Source organism: Lonchura striata, chromosome 1A (assembly GCF_050655825.1).
Source record: "Lonchura striata isolate lonStrDom1 chromosome 1A, ASM5065582v1, whole genome shotgun sequence".
Lineage (NCBI taxonomy): Eukaryota > Metazoa > Chordata > Aves > Passeriformes > Estrildidae > Lonchura > Lonchura striata.
This window is the reverse complement of record NC_140741.1, coordinates 4,152,055-4,167,168: the sequence shown is the minus strand read 5'-3', so window position 1 is coordinate 4,167,168 and position 15,114 is coordinate 4,152,055. Positions and strand designations below refer to the sequence as shown.

The 15,114-nt window shown below is 45.7% G+C and overlaps 1 protein-coding gene across 1 annotated transcript in view; it reads right to left on the bottom strand.

Moving 5' to 3' along the window:
* Positions 1–876: 876 nt before the first annotated feature.
* ETV6 (ETS variant transcription factor 6) overlaps positions 877–15,114 on the bottom strand; it is a 151,064-nt gene continuing 136,826 nt past the window's right edge. The window contains exon 12 of the mRNA XM_021529942.4: positions 877–14,069. The gene's annotated coding sequence lies outside the window, so the exon portion shown is untranslated. The remainder of the gene's footprint in view (positions 14,070–15,114) is intronic.

Below are 15,114 nucleotides of genomic sequence, written 5' to 3'. Positions count from 1 at the left end.
GGATATTTTCCACTGGAAATGTACTGCTGTAAGCATTAAAATTGAGCTGCCTCTCCTGGGCCACTCTGAAACTATCCATGGACCTTTCCCAGCCTCTGCCAGACAGCAGCCACTGAGGGGGAGTTTTAAGGCCAGAGATCTAGTGTCTAGATAGTTATCCTGAAGTATGGTCTCTACAAGTTAAGGTGCTGAGCACAAAGACATGCCAAACTGGCTGAGTTCTGAGCTTACATGTGCCAAATGGGTTTGTGCTGGTCAGCTGATGCTCCAGAAAGGCAGAAATGGATATGCAATTTCCTTCCCTGATATGCAGCTCCTTCCCTGGATAGGCAATCTTCACTGAACACGTTGGTAGTTGGTGTCATCCCTCTGCAGAGGTGCTGAGAAGACCTCAAGACACTGATCCCAAAAGGAAGGTGACATAACTAAGGTTGTCTATATGTTTTAACAGAAGAAAACTGTGGTGGTCTGGAAAAACAGGCTGGTGTGGGGGGATGTGTGAGCACAGAGCTTACAGGGCTCAGGGCCAAAGTCAGGCTGCCTTACCATGTTCTGCAGGGAACAGCTAAGCTTTATTCCTAAACTTGGTATTGTAAATTTTTGGGAATGAGCTCTACCAACATGAGTGTCCTTATGCTGTTGGAACTAGTGACTGATGGTGGTGGCTTTCCACAGAGTAAGCAGAACTCACATGAAATCCATGGGATCTTGTGGTTGTGGTGCATTCATTTAAACACTGCACGAGCCCTTTAGTGGTGGTTTAAATTTTAGAAAACAGAGCAGTAGAGGAAGGATAGAGGTAAAGTGGAGCATTGGGTGTCTTCCACTGCAGATATTTAATTGTCCTAAGTGTTCTGATGGTTTGTGTAATGACACTTTTCTTTTTTTTTTTTTTTTTTTGTAAGAAGTGAAAAACATCAATCCTGCTCTGGGAAAGACTGTGAACACCCTTATAAACAGGAAAGTGATATGAAGCAATTCAAGAGAGATTAAAGAATGTCTGGAAAACAACACTACAAGTTCCAACTTGGAAAAATGCAAACTTGAGAAGAACAACTTGAAACTCAAATATGCAGCAGGAATAAATTGTGTTGAAGAGATCTAGGAATGATAGCAGTTAGCTGATTGGAAATGGTATTTCTTAAGCTGCAGAAGTGGGCAATGTGTGGGAAGGCACCCTCTTACATGTGGGAAGGCAGAGCATGCGGAATATTGCTCTGAGTCCCGTGTATTGCACTCCTAGGCAGAGGCATGCTGGAGGGGATTCAAGAACAGCAACCAAAAAAACAGGAGGGATGTTGTCTCTGAATATGCCATTCCTAAATTTTTCTTCATGAAGTAGTCAGAAGATGACAAAGAGGGACTGTCACCAGTGTTAGAAAAAACTAAATGCTAACCAGATTTACTTAAGAATGTATGCAGGGGGATAATCAGGAGTACTGGGAGTATTCCTGTAAAAGCAACATTGAACTGAATCTCAGGAATGTCCTCAATGGAGAGATGTGCAATGCCTTGCAAGGAAGTGGTGGAAACTTCATTCCTTGGGGACATCTAACACTTGACCACACAAAGCACTAGGAAGTTTATCAGGGGAAATGACTGCATTGGATGGTGGGGGAAGTATGATACAAAAGATCACTTTCAATTTATCTGAATATATTATATGAATGGGAAAATATGTACCAGGATGTTTGTGATTTCCACATTCAACAGGCTTAAGCTGCTTTTCATTTATAGTAATGAGAGACCAATTTATTCCCAAAAGGTTCCTCTTTTTTCCACTCTACCAACTCTACCTTTCCTAATTTGTGCTGTGAAGCAATAACCTTAGAGCACAGAGGACTGAGAGGCTTTTTCTTAGAATAAGCAATGAATAAGCAATAGTTTGGTCAGAAAGTCTCATTTTCTGGATGGGTGATGCCAAAACATAGGGCAGAAGGTAGTTATGTTGACTTAGTGGGTATCACCTCAGTATGATGTTCCTTCACTGGGAAGCATCTTGGTGTTCTCCATGGAGTCACCTGGCTTTTATCCGCTCCCACATGGGTCAAGAGCCTCTTCTGTTTGCCATTATAATTGGCCACCAGAATGAGTTGCCCTGGTTGTTTGATTGTAATGCTTAAAAGCCATGCTATGCCTACAAAAAGACAAACAGAAAGTTATACAGGCAACAAAAAAGAGTTTACAGCCACGATCTTTGGCAAAGCACACCCCTCCCATCTGTGGAGGCAGGCACACAGCAAATGGCACATCCCTGTGGGCTCTGAGGGCTTTAGGGTGCTGCTGAGGTATTGGGAGATCAGGTGGGCAAGCCGTAGCTTCAGAGCAATAGGAGCTAAGCAGGGAGAGGGGAAAAAGATGGAAATGTGCATCTGGCTGTGCTGCAAACCCAGCCTCGAGCAGCTGCTCCAGAGGTGCCCCTCTGCTGCAGCACTGGGTCAGCCCTGTGCTCATTAGCCTTGACAGACTCTCTTGACAGCTGCCCTCTCTATAATCTAAAGCTGTGCTTGGGAGATAAGGGCTTTGTGTACTGCTTACCAACAGCGAGGCTGGAGTGGGAATTCGCAGGGCTGGAAGGCAGAGAGCAGCTTTTCAGCTACATTGAGAAAGCCATAGAAAGGATGAGGGCTCCTTCTCTCTGCAGAATCAAAGCAGCTTCTCCTCCAGTCTCTCACAGGGCACTTGTTTGTGCTCCGTGTTCTGCCCCCGCCTACACAAATCTTGCACTGAAAGGTTTTTCTTGTTTTATTCTGGAGTCACTTTGGATGCATTGAACTCTCCCAAGTGCTTTGTACTTCTGACAAAGCAAGGTGCTTGTATAACATTGCTGAGGGGGAGAGAAAATAGCAGGACTGGAGGAAAAACACTTACCTTGAGAAACTTTTAATAATCTAGTTTTATTTTGTATCTCAGATCAAAGGCTGATTTCCTCTTGAAATGTCCACAGTTCCTTGGTATTTATCTTCTTGCACCTCTTTGACTCTTAATTGGTTTTGAAAATTCCCATGTTTATTCACTGTGAGAGTCCTGAGAGCCCTCCCACCACCATTCTTGCCCTGCATATTATCAGATCTCAGGGAAAAGCTGGACCTAGCAAGTTCTTTCTCATTAAAAGAAAAAGGAAAATCTAACACTTCTATGTGGGTGAAATGAATAGAGCTGCAAGTGATTCTCAGTAAAGGATAGGTAAGAGTTTGGTAAGAGAATATTGTCTAATATAGGTATGGGATTTGTCTAACATTGTTTAATAGGTATGGGTAAAAGAATATTGTCTAATAGCCTTGGAAGTCACCTAAAGATATAGCAGTAAGAATGGAGACATCAGCTACAGAAGGGTGCACAGTCTTTGAGCTGCCTACTCTCCTGTCTGCCAGCTTTTGTGTTCTCCCAGACTAATATTCCTTTTTACTCACCCACCTCCTTGGTGGTTTTCAGTGGGCTTCTCAAAGCAAACAAGGTGAAAAACATGGGAAGCTAAACAACAGGTTTCTAACCATTATCCTGTTTAGAGCAACATTTTATGACTCTGATATCCTCTGAGAGGATATTCATGTGACTTCATTAATTTCAGGCTACTAAATCAGATGGAGTCAGTTGGGTTCCCTACAGAGTCAATAAAGGAAGACAACATCTAATAAACCTCCTAAGTTGTCCTACTCTTCTCCACTGATTGCATAAGGAGTTTATTTATCTAACTTAGGTAACAAATATATCCCCCTGATGATAATAATAAAAATATCACCCTTCCTGTCTATGCCTAGCTTCTTCTCTGAGAAATAAAGTGTTGGGGAATTATGTGTGTAGTAAAGAAAAGCAGGCCCAGGGAGCAAGGAGGAGAGAAACTGGGGGGAGATGAGAATGAGAGACTGGGGTGATGTGAAAGGAAGAACAGGAGATGAGGTAGTTGAAAGGATCCTCAGGAGCAAATAAACTTGAGAGATGGAAGTGGAGGAAAGGTAACTGCAGAAGAGACATGGAAGGAAAAGAGAAGTGAACAGCAGGAGGCAATGTGATGCTTATCAGAGGAGTGTTTGGGAGTGGGCAGGAAGGAAGCAGCCACCAGGAAGGAAAGATACATTCAAAGTGATACCAAATGTGAGTCTGGGGTAGAAGAGCCAGCTGTGTTACTAAAAAGCCTGAGAAGGGAAGGAAAGGGGAAGAGGAAAGGGAAAGGGAATAGGAAGGGGAATGAAAGATAGTGAGTTCAGGAAACACATTCTTACAAACTTTAAAGGAATGACACTGTGCTAGAGGAAGGTTTGGTTGAATGCAATGACAGAAATGGTCAGACAGGAAAAAAAAAAACCCAAAACAGCTCTAAGTGGAGGACAAATGAACAGAGGAAAGGTGTTAAAAGTAGAGTAGGCACAGAAACCAAGGGTCTTGGCTTGCTGTCTTGGAGTCTTTCCAGGGACTTTTGTGGGAGCAGATTTGGGCCTGGAGCATTTGAAATGACTGTTGCACAGATTTTAGTCAGAACTCATTCTCATAACTCCTATGTAAAAATGATGTATCTTCAAAGCTTTTGTGGATCTGTATGTATGCAACCCCAACCCTGCCAATCCCTGCCCTGTAAAATCCTAGATGATTGCTGCACCCTCTGGGGACTGCATAGGATTTGAGGTATCCAAGTATGTAAACACTTGCTGTATGGGTTGCACCTTGCCACTGCAAATAGAACCACTGACCTACAAAGTACAGCAGCTTAACTCTCTGTAAAACAGATACAGGTACAAGGTGTCACAGAGTGGACCCAAGACTTCTAGTTGTCCACAAAAAGCAGCAGTTTCCAGCTGGAATGTTCCCTGTATTTTTTACTGAATTTCTGATCTGTGATTTTGGAAGGCTGTTCTCTGCCAGACTGTTTTGGCCCTTTCTTTCCTTCATCCCCTTTCCTCCTAAGGAATGACCACAGTGCCTCTGAAAGTAAACAAAGCACAGGACAGGTTTGACAGGACCTTTCAAAAGAAAAATATTCCCTCTCCATCTGAGTGGTTATGAATAATGTTCTCCATAGCACATTTAGTTCAGACTTCAAAGCCATTGTAGCTGAGGTTGTGTCAAAGTTGATTTGAAACACAGACTGACAAAATGAAATCACTCACAGGAAATATAATTCTTGGCCAGAACAGATTTTCAGAGTATCTGTGGCCACCTGGGCTAATTTTTTCAATTATTAGATTTCTCTGCTCAACACCCCCTTCTGGCTTTCTGTCCATCCTTGCTCTTCCATAGGGAAGTGTGGCTTTTAATGCTGCCTTTAAGAAAGACAAAGGGTGCAAATCTGCCGAGCATCTTCAGAAATGGTCCCTCTGCAGCACCATCAGCACCTGGCAGTGCTGCCCCGGGCACTGCCATCCCAGTGTGATGACTTTTCTCTAGGCTGCAGTAATTTGCCTGCTATCAAGCTGTGTTTGATGAAGATCAGAGCTGAAAACAAGGTTAGATGAAATCTGCTTGGTTAATTTGTGTACCTACCTCACCCTCTGTAAGCACTCAGCCTCTCACCCTTTGCCCTCCTCCTGAGAAGAGAGCACTCGCTGAGCCGAGATGTATCACCCTGCTCTGATGCCAGGCTGATAAACACGAAACAAAAAGCACGTGAATGCAGCCAGCAGCCCCTCACAGCTGGATGGAGCCCAGTCATTGTTAGGCTGTTAGCACGTTGTGCTCCCTGGGCATGATATTGCCCTTTTCAAGCTCTACCAATGTGTGCTCCTTCTCCAAGCCAAATAGAGACGGCTCCATCCACTTGAAGAAATCTCCAAAATGCAAGACTCCACAGGTAGACACAGCACACAGTTTGTGCAGAATGTTCAGGAGTCCATCTTGCTGTTCTCATAGCAGGATGTGGGTTTTTTTTTTCCCTTCTCTTGGCCACAGATTAATGGCACATTGTCTGTATTTACCTCCTTTTGCTGTGGCTTTCTGACAGTGATAACCCCAGGGCTGCAGAACACGGATGGTCAGTACTCACCTGTGGACACAATGGGTTCTTGCCAAACCTCTGTGCCTGTCTGCTCTTCGGTGAGATCTCTGGGTGTCTTCTATAAACTGACTCCTTTTATGCTTGGGCATGTGTATGCACATGTAAGTGGCCTGCAATGGGTGTGGAGAAATTTTAGCACCTCTAGGCTCTATAAGAAATGGCCCAAATCAGAATGATTAAAAAAAAACAAAACAAATCAAAAAAAAAAAAAAAAAAAAAAAAAACAAACCCAAAACGAAGAGCGAGGACAGCAGAGTAAATTTTCTCTTTGCAGTTCTAAGAGGGGTTTTGCAGGATATTTGTAGAGGTAGAAACTGGGTTGAATTCTGTCAGGAGCTGCTGAGGCTGAAATCTGCTTTTGACTCAGAGGCCACCTCAGATGAGAGGTGCAGACCCAGATTTTGGAAAAAATGCATGTGCCTCTGCTTTTGGATGCCAGCAACCTGTTTTTGCAGAGGCACCAAGTTGTTTTTTTGATCTCAGTAGGAGTTCTGAGTGCATTAATGCTCATGCAAATCAGGCTGCAGGTATCTAAAGTCGGGCAGCCAAAAGCACAGGCGCCCCAAATTTTCAGGTTGTTTATTACATAATCATAGCTCAAAACCCTCTCTGCATTTAATTTTCCCATATTGATAATACTGTGACTCTAAAATGTTCCTCAAGTGGACCCTGGGATGAAAGTTAAGCCTTCACTTAGCTGGAGAAAAAGGATCCCTGTCAGTGACAGCAGTACTTACTGTATTACAGGAAAAAATGTATCAAAAGATCTAAAGTTTTCTTCTTATTCTCCTTGCCCATCCTATGTCCCTGGATATTTTGAGTAAATTCTCTGTGGTCCTTGTTGTGCATACCAAAAATGGTAGTCTTGAAGACATACTCTGAGCTGTTCTTAGTGTTTGCAGCACCCAGCAGGGAGGTGGTCATAGTTTTGCTCAGTGGCTAAGGTGAATATTTTTCAGAGAAATCCTGGTTCAAGGCAAAGAAGATCAGAATATTGTTCCCCTTGAAAAATAAAAAAAAACTAAGCCAAGCATTTCTTATTATCTTAAAATGCTATACATGATCCAGAGTGATATAGTCTCCTTCTTATTCCTCTTAATTAATATCTTCTTTATAGAAATTTAGGTCAATCTTTAAATGAAAATTTCCATCCTGAAGTGAAAAAGCAAAATGTTTCCATTTGACATTTCTGGAACAAAAAATTTTCAGGGATGCCAGATTAAACTTCTTCAATGCTACATTTTTTTTTCCCCTACTTGTTTTCAGCTGGAACTCTTTGCTTCACTTGACCTGAACTTGCAGTTCTTGACAGTTAATCTGAAATGGCTTTTTCCCAGAAAATACACTATTCACAAAAATAGCTCATCCAGTTGAACTCAGACAGAGGATTTTAGTCTCATCTGGTTGGTTACTGATTTGTAAACTGGCCAGCAGCCTGTAGCCTGGTAGCCAAGTTGTCAAATTGTTCTTTATTTCTGCTGAATGAACTTCTAGGAACTGTAGTGAGTAAGCAGGGCCCTGTTTCATTAGGCAGCACACATCCATGTAAAGCCAAGCTCACCCATGCTGCAAAGAGCATGTTTTACCAGGTAATGAAATCAGCTGAACAAAAAGGTATTTGAGGGCTGCAAATAAACTAGAAGCTTCTGCTGAAAAGATAATTGAGAGAGCATGTGCCTTGTCCAAAGGAAATGAAAGCAACAAGAGCGTAAGGGTGAGAGACTGGGAGGTAACATGAGGTACATTTGGATGCTGGCTTGGGATTTTCTTCAAGGATAACAGGCAGTAACTGCTGGGGAGCTCCTGTGCAGCCCTCCAGTAGGAGTCTGCTACCTGACTTTAAGGTGGTGTTGTTATGCTCCTCAACTTCCTCACTGGAAACTTGGTGCCAGTGATAGAAAAGATTGGATGTCAAAATGTGCCCAATTAAATTATTTAAATGTTTACAGTTTCTTTTCTGTTGTGTGCCTGATGCAGAAAATAAAAGTCAGTACTGGTGGTCATGATGAGGAATATCCAAGAGGATTTTTTCTGGACAGGTCCAAGGGATGAGGGTTGGAAAGTTTGGGCATTGGACAGCCTAGCTGCTTCCCCAGGCCAGCCTCACTGCGCTTGCAGGTAGTGGAAGCAGCAGGGAACCAGGCAGCTCACCTGGGCTGCCCAAGGGGCTGGAGGAAACCCACCTCTCATCCTCTGAGATGCCACCAAGCCGAGGCACTGCTGCAGTCACGTTGTGACAAACTGAGTTCTTTCTGATGGACTAGGGATCCATGAGAAGTCTTCCATGGGGGTACCATTGCCAGCTCTGCTGTGCGCTCTGGGAAGGAGAAGCAGGCAGGGAAGGAGGGAACAAACAGGGAAGGAGGGAACAAACAGGGAAGGAGGGAGCAGGCAGGGAAGGAGGGAGCAGGCAGGGAAGGAGGGAGCAGGCAGGGAAGGAGGAGCAAACAGGGAAGGAGGGAGCAGGCAGGGAAGGAGGGAGCAGGCAGGGAAGGAGGGAGCAGGCAGGGAAGGAGGGAGCAGGCAGGGAAGGAGGGAGCAGGCAGGGAAGGAGGGAGCAGGCAGGGAAGGAGGGAGCAGGCAGGGAAGGAGGGAGCAGGCAGGGAAGGAGGGAGCAGGCAGGGAAGGAGGGAGCAGGCAGGGAAGGAGGGAGCAGGCAGGGAAGGAGGAGCAGGCAGGCCTGTTCTGGCAGGCTGTGAGGGGGAGCCCCGCTGCACTGCTCTCCTCGCCCACCCGCAGTGGGTGCCTGCCTGGCCTCCTCCTCCTCTGGAGCAGGGAGAGGAGCCTGGCCTGGCATGGAAGCACCATGTCCTGGAGGACACCAGGTCCAGCCGGGCCAGGCAGGGGATTGTCCCACTCTGCTCTTCTCTGCGGCAGCCTCACGTCGAACATCGTGTGATGTTTCGGGTGCCACAATGCAAGACAGACATAAAGGCGTTAGTGAGTGTCCAAAGGAGGGCACGGGGAGGGTGAAGGGCCTTGAGGGGAAGCGTGTGAGGGCGCTTGGTCTGTGCAGCTGGGGGAGACTGAGGGCAGCAGTGCAGTCACAGCTTCTCCTCAGGGGAGGAGGGGCAGCTCCGACCTCTGCTCTCTGTACCAGGGACAGGGGAGGGTCAGACTGGATATCAGGGAAAGGTTCTTCCCCCAGAGGGTGCTCAGGCACTGCCCAGGCTCCCCAGGAAATGGGCACGGCCCCAAGGCTGCCAGAGCTCCGGGAGCGTTTGGACAGCGCTCTCAGGGATGCACAGGGTGGGATTGTCGGGGTGTCTGTGCAGGGCCAGGAGCTGGGCTCAGTGATCCTTGTGGGTCCCTCCCAGCTCAGGGTATTCCATGATTCTGCTAGTGATGAGCAGGGGGACGTTCCTGTTCCTCAGCCCTGCTCAGCTGCTGCTGTGCCCCAGCTCCTCAGTGCCATGCTGGCGCTGGAGACGCAGCCCTGGGCACTGCAGTCCCTCCTGGGCACATGGATTGTCCTCCAAAGGAGCCCCCCACAGAGCGAGGACAAGGCTCCTGGGACACGGCCTGCTAATAAGGGTGGTTTCAGAGGTTGCAACACAGATCTGGGCTTTGAGGAAGCCGAACTTACCACAGCACGTCCTCCTCTGCCCTGCTGCGCTGTCAGTTTTCCCCCGGGTGCTGTATGAGAAAGTGAGCGTGGATTTAATTGCCGTGGTGGCACAACATCCAGATGTTTTGAATACTTCTGTAGATTCCTCCTTGTTTGTGATGTGGTTAAGGCTGTTGGCAGCAAGGTGGGGATCATTTTATTTTGTGTCAGAGGAGAGAAAGCGATAAGCACTGTGATAGATTGGTGCCTGCTGGGTGGGAGGGTGAGGGCTGGAGATGCAGGGGACCCCAGAGAACCCTTGTTGAGAGGAACACAGCCTGGGGCAGGCACAGCAGCTTGGTGCTGAAGGCTGCTGGGCTCAGCCCTTGGCAGGGGGCTGAAGGTGCACACGAGCAGCCAGCAAGGGCTCCTGCCTTGCTCTGCTCCACCTTATCACAGTCATAGCTCTGGAATATAGACATCACACATATTTTATCCTGTGCCAGTTTATCACACCGAGTTACAGACCCCTGCTTCTTGGGAAGGTCCTTTGGGGAACAGCATACCATCACTGGCAGAAGCAGAAGTAGCTGCAGATCTAAGCTGGTTTTTCTGTGATCCTTCTGCCATGAGTGCATGCAGCTGTAACTTTCAGAACGCTCTTTCTCATTTTATCTTTGTCTCCTTGATGGAATGAACAGTCCCTGAGCATCCTTTTCTCCCTTCCTCAGTTTGGGAGATCAGCTTGGCCTCTGTGGCTGTAGCTATCCCACTGAGTTCACCACCTTACCAGCTGAACTTACCAGCTCCTTGAAAGTGAGTCCATATCCGAGGTGGGATTTTGTTTTGCTTAGTTTTAAAGAAGAAAAATGTTTGTACATTTTATACATAGGCTAAGGGCCCACACAAGGAAAGAGTTTCTAATTGTTCCTGATGCAATGTGTTTGGCAGTGAGAAAAAAATGTGGGTGGGGAATATAACACCTACTGCAATTATCCTTCTTGCCTCCTTGTACGGGGAGGGAAGAGAACGAAAGCAATTTGTCTTTGGCAGGCATTTGTGCCTTTTTGCTGGGCTCTGAAGTTGTTGACTATCAATGCAAACAAAGATCTGCACACCTAGTGTCATACTTATGTAAAGATGTTAAAAAAAAAAATAAAAACAGCTCACAGAGTTAATTAATGACTCCTCACATGCTGCTAAATGACAAAACTGAACCCCCAAAATCCCCTCAGTGTCTTTCTTGGACTTTACCAGGCAGCAAAGGACCAGAAGGGTTCAAGGTGAGGGGAAATGTCTTGGGGCAATCAGGGACATTAGGAAAGTACCTGCTGCCTCTGTGAATAGAGCAACACCCACTTACCTTGCATCATCTTCCCCCAGTTCATCTTCACTGAGGCTGTGAAGACCAAAATACTGGTGTGAGCTGGCAAGTGAATATCATGGGGATTTCAGAGCCTGGAAATTTCAGCAATCTTGTGTGGAGGTGGCTAGTCCTGAGGCCAACACCTCATCAAATATGAGATGATGCTGGAGTGTGTGCCACACCGCCAAGGAAGCATCCAGGACACCATGCTGTGTTTTGGATAATCAGATATAATGTACACTGAAGTTAACTTTCTCTCCAGTGGTTTTTTATCTTGGAAAAGATGGGGCTTCTCTCTAAAGCCTTCACACAGGGTCTTGACACAGGAGGCCACCAATGGCAGGCAGCAGTATTGTTTGGAGATACACGGTGCTCCTGGGTGAATAAAGGGGCAGCACTAATGACTCAGGGCACTTGGGTGTCCTGTACAAATCATGGAAGTGCTGCTTGTCTTCCATGTTCCTCTACCCTGCTCTTGTTTCTCTGCCCCCCCATGAACCCCCCCACAAAGGAGCTACAGACTCTTTTGAAACAAAACTGTTGGGTCACTGTCAGATGGCTGCACAGAGCAGTCAGGGAGGTCATAATTGAAAGGTAGAAAGTAAGTGGTGAGGGCTGCAGCAGAAAGCCTCAGAGAGCAGTGCACATATGAGCTCTTCTGAAGCACAGATAGCAGAACAGCCACACTGTCTGACAGTATGCAAAGACTGCCCTAGGAATTTACTTTTCCAGCCTGGTTTGCTCAAAAGTGAAAATATTTGTGGGTGTGTTGGGTTAGATGTCATGGGAGGCAGATGGCCACGGAGAGCTGGCCCAAGTGGGATCCAGCTTGGCTGTGGTTTCCCACTCTGCTCCCCACTTTGGGATGCTTTTTCCCACTATCCATCTTACAGCAGCACTGCTGTTTGTGTGGTTGGGCAGTGAGTCAGATTGAGGAGCTGAAAACCAGCCTCTTCCTTCTGTGCAGGTTATTTTCACCAGGTCAGTGTGCATGGCAGCTGCCAAAGGGCTGGTGCTGGCACCAGGAGGGATGTGAGAGGACATGGGACCACCTGGGTGTATCAGGCTAACATCTGAGGCTGCAGAGAGAGACTCCTTATTGTAGATTAGGGTGAGGCAGGTTGTGTTGCTGCTCCCAAGGATGTCTAACAGGAGCAGAAAGAATTGGGGAGCTGGTTCTTTACTGGTTTTATCCTTTTTCCCCCTTGTTAGTTGTAGATGGAGCTATGTGTTCCTCTGCTTATCCAGGTGCTCCTGGCAGCAGTGTATTGTCTCCTGCTGCTTTGTAACAGCTACTCACGGTTGCCCCTGGGCTGACACCTCTTCTTTCTCACGCAGGTGGCATCCATTCCTGTAATTAGATGGATTTACCAATATGTTCTCAATTTGGTTAAACATTAAGACATTGTCAATTTTCACAGAGGCAAAAGGCAGCCAACACACTCAGAGACAGCTCCTGTGTCCACAGTCTGAATTTTATTCAATTTTCTTTTGTTTCAGCATCCATAAGATTTAAATTACAAGCAAATCATTTGCCCAATTGGTCACATTATTACCACAGCTCTTAGTTTGGTGGAGGACAGGAGCAAATGTCACCTGCAAGATGTCCCCACTTCTGGCAGAGCTGGGCTTAGGGAGAGACTCAGATATAGCACAGAGCCTGTGATTTTTTTCATGTGGCTTCCTAGGGATGCTGCCAACACTGCAGTGAAACAGGAGATCAAAAGAGCAAAAGACAACAGGACATTTATTCTGTGGATTGGAAATTGCTCACTCATTGCATACAGACCACATGTGGCTGTGACCCACAGGAGGCATCTGTCTTACATAAAAAGAATCAAGGTGGAAGAAGTAGAAGTGAACTAGATGCTTGTTTTCTGATTAGGACTGCTTAAGTTGCTCTTGACAAGGTGAATGAATCGATTTTCCCCTCTGCTTTTCTGGTAGTAAGCCTTGGGGTCTAACGAGCTCATTACAAACAGCCTTGTGCCCATCACTAACAGGTGGGGAAGAGAAGAATTTCTCTTCCTTCCCTTTCCCCTCTGCAGCAACAGTAGCTACAGCTGTTCAGCAAAGCCTCACAACTCTACTTTTTTTTTTTTTTTCCCCAAAAGATGACTTCCCAACCCAAGACACAAGGCTTGGTTGACATTTTATGGAGGAAGGATTAAAAAGGACAGAGCTGAAAGACTTCTCTCTTTTGTAAACAAAAGCTGGGAGAAAAACAGTTGTTTTGAATTTAAAGAAAATGTTTTCATTTGGAAAATGAATAATTTCCTGAAAGACTTATGGCTGAATGAAAAATATTTCCTTCTTTGTGAAATTCTCCCAGATTTACCCTTTCACAATTGCCTCTCACACCCACAGCCATGTTCTGTTGCTGGCGTTTCAGCAGGGACTGAGCATCTCTCCTTTACCCCATCCCATGCAAAATCCATGGGTTTTGTTGACTTCAATGAAAACTGTAGATTAATCAGTCCTTTAGGAAATTGGACCATAGTTTCCAAAGTCTTGAGATGGACCTGGCTTGTTTTTTTGAAGTGGGTCCTTTGTTTTGTACAACAGCCTTTTGCTGTGAAATTATTGCTATTGAAACTCTTCCAGTTGGGAAACACATGACTTGACAGCACTGGATGCCTCAGTCCTTGAGAGACCTTAGGTCTGAGGCTGGTTTTGTACTGTCAGTTCATCTGTGTTGGGATGTCAAGACTGAATACAGGTCTCTGCAAAGTACCATCAAAATAAATTGCTGTGGCTTTCACTCCAATTGACTTGGCTGAGAAGGTTGCTGTGAGGGTGTCCTGGTTTGAAAAGCAAAACCAGTGAGAGGCTCTAAGTCAGAAATACAATTTACTAGGAAAAGGGAACAAAGAACCAAATACATACAATAGCACAAAAGAAGAACCACTGACAAAGTCAGAGATACAACCTGACACTTGCTGGCTGGGGCAGTGGTAGCAGATATGGTTCTCTCCAAGCAGTGCTCCTGTAGACTGATGGAGTTTCCCTCTGGAGGTGCAGTGCAGAGGTCTCAGCTGTTCCCCTTGGAAGAGGAGATCCCCTTGCTGTCTGCACAGCCCTGCTTATATCCTTGATTGCATCGTTTGGCTCCTCCCTGTGGGCGGAGCATCTCACAATAGAACACTGTGATCATATCAGCCATGTGGCTAAAAAAAAAAAAAAAAAAAAGAAAAAGAAAAAGAAAAAAAAAAAGAAAGAAAAGAAAGAAAGAAAAAAAAAAAAAAAGAATTGCAGCTTGACATGGTAATGGCATACACCCCAATATTACAACCCAGGACAGAGGGTTAAGTTTTACTTTTGTAGTAAACCCTCAATTTTTCCTGGGTAGGATATATTTTATGGACACTTCTCAGATCTCTGTGTTGCTGTATACAGACTGTATGCAGCTCTGATTTCCACTGGCATTAGCAGAGCAAAGGTGTCATCTCATGCATGAAATTGTTACTGTAGGATGGCAGGTCTCTCTGGCCCATTTTCCTCCTGTTCTGTGTAAGGTTGAGGAAATTTCAGTGGTGGGTCAGATTATGTGAATTCACTACTTGGTGAAGTCCTGGCCATGTGAAATTTGTCTGCCCATTAATTATTCTTGCTTGCTGATTCCATGGAAATTTTAGGAGTGATCTGGAATGTGAGCTGGGGAGTAAGAATCTGTGAGGCAGCATGCTCCAAAGAGCATTCACCAACAATAAAAATATTTTGAAAAGAAATAAAGAAAAGACACAGGCAGCCTCTTCTGCTGATGTGTTTGCTACTCTATTTTCAGGCAACCTCCCCAGGGTCATTCCCAAGTGGAAAGAGAATCTCCCACCCTAGCTGGAGGGTTGGAAGAAGCATACTGCATGTATCTGGGTTCTCTTGGGACCAGAAGGACACCTCAGTGTGTGTTCCTCCCTTTCCCCATTCTGTTTCGTATCAGCCAGTTCTCAATAGACCGATGCACTCTCTGGAACCTTTCCTACAGGGAAGAACTGGTCAGCACTCCAAGAAACAAGTGTGGATGTGTCCTGCAGCTCTCTAGGCCAGGAGCAGCCCCTCCAGGAAGCCACTAAGGAGCTTCAGTTCTTCCCTTGCTTACTATCTTGCTTTGAAAAGACAGGTGTCTGCTAAGGAAGGCAGGAGCCTCTCTTGAAATGGAAAATGTTAACCCCCTCCCTCCAAATTATTATAATTTCTAAATTATTATAATTTTGA